The sequence below is a fragment of the Wasmannia auropunctata genome, unplaced genomic scaffold (assembly GCF_000956235.1).
Source record: "Wasmannia auropunctata unplaced genomic scaffold, wasmannia.A_1.0 LD336085.1, whole genome shotgun sequence".
NCBI lineage: Eukaryota > Metazoa > Arthropoda > Insecta > Hymenoptera > Formicidae > Wasmannia > Wasmannia auropunctata.
Genome location: NW_012026805.1, coordinates 1211564 through 1213835, shown reverse-complemented (window position 1 = coordinate 1213835; position 2272 = coordinate 1211564).

Below are 2272 nucleotides of genomic sequence, written 5' to 3'. Positions count from 1 at the left end.
ATCTGAATATTAGTTTAGAAGAAATTGATCTCTTGGAAACACCGTATACGTAAATTATTTTTTGTTAACGTTTTATAATGTTTTTATTTTGATTTCATAAAAATGGAATAGATATCTAACAAATATTATTATTCTGTGCGGATTAATAATGAACAATGTTGAATTGCAATGTCTTACAGATGTTCTAAAAACATCAATTTCAACGAACATTAGACGTTTCTGCAATATCTTTTCAATGTTGAATCTGCATTTTAAAACGTTGATTTAACATTCGCAATGTTATAATTCAACGTTTCTGAAATATTGATTCAGTATATGTGTGCTGTATGGGATTTTTAACCAATGGACTCTCGTTCTGCCATGATCCGTCGATTTGTCAACGGCGTCGCGTCGACGCGTTTATGAAATCCTTTTTTCTCACACGTCGAATTCAGGTGTGGCAGTAAACGATGCGGGGCATCACGTCACAGAGTCGCGCGTCGCTTGGAGGTCGAGTGGCCGAGTCGAATTCTTGTAATAGACCAATTTTTTTAGTGCGTAACGCCCAATCCGGTTCTGAAGTGTGGATTCTCAAGGTTGGGAGTCCAAAAATCGAGCAAAAGAACCGGTCACAACATTGGGTGAATCATGTTATGATATAACGCGATAATGCAGCCCGCTTGTTGCTTTCACTCTGCATCATTAACGTTTCTTTACAATATCAGGGGATAAATATATGTGGACTTTATGTTATCGTACACAAATAAGTTGTACAGTTGATGCTTGTATGGATGCTACATGATTAGTTGTAGATAAGTACGTAAACATGTTTATTTTATCTTATGAATTAATTTTTTTTTGTAGTAAAATTCTTTTTACAGAAACAGTATAATTTATAATATTTAAAACTACGGTTATAATTTCGATTCCATATTATTTAGAAAAAAATGTATGAAGGAAAAGCAAAAAGCTTATATGTTTTACTTGTCTTTAAGAAAGACAAGTAGTTGGTTTACAATAAGTAGTGTCATTATCTTTAAAAATTTATTTTAAATAATTATATGAAGAGTACAAATATGCTCACAGTTTTACAAACTGTAATCTAACATTTTACTTAATATGGTTTATTTTCTTTTCTTCAGTGTAATTACGCAACAAGATATTTGCATATTATTTATCACTGTAACGAATTAAATTGTCAAACAATTTAATATTTTCGATGCTACTAAGCATCTATATAAGAATCCCCTCTCCCCAAATCTATAAAGAATTTATTGCGAAAAATATCACCCCTATTCCCAACCGAGAATCACTCCCGAACGATAAAGATGTTACATAAAATTTTTAATATACGAACGTACATTTTACGTTCATATGACAAATATTATTATTTATCGGTTGTTATTTGGATATATTAAATGTTTTGATACAAAACACAAAAAATGTTAAAATGATGTGTACGCGAGTATATTTTAAACATCTTGAAGCAAATATTTTAAAATTACCGATACATAAGAAATGTTTTTAATATTCAAAATACATAACGAAAAACAAAATGGTTCCGTTACTTAAAATTTCTCAATTATATGTGTATTAGTAATCCAATCATATATTATTATTAGTAATAACTTGATAATATATTATATTAATAACCTCAACATAAATCGGTATCTTACTGATCAGACATACTTAATGTTTAATTCTCATGCCTTTTTTTAGAAAAGATTGTAAAAATGTTTTAGAAACATTATAATGCAAATATTATTTGAGAATTACTCTACCATTTATTTTAGGTTAATACACTTCTCAACAAAATTAAAGCATCACTTACTCTACCCTCCAAAAATAGGCAAAATTCAAGAGAATGTAACTTCGTCAAAAATGATCGTATCGAGATGTTCAAAAAAGCATTTTACAGCTTGAAATCTCTACTTTCCAAATCGGTACTTGAGAAAACGATCCTACTGATGTTTCATGGAATTACACGGATAGAAAGGGAGACCCGACGAATCTCAAAATTTTTTTACGAACTTTGACAAGTTCCACGGCGCGAATAAAAAATTCGCATGCAAATGCAGTTTACAGCTTTTCGAAAGAGTGAATCTTTACCTTTTAATTGTCTTTTTTTTTTGAGCGTTGTACGTATTTTTTTTCACCGAGTTATTCAACATTAAGACAAAAAGTGGTCCTTTTGCTTCAATGTAGAATAACTCGGTAGAAAAAAAATCGTACAACGCTCAACAAAAAAAGCAAATTGAAGGTAAAAGATTCACTCTTTCGAAAGCAGTAAACT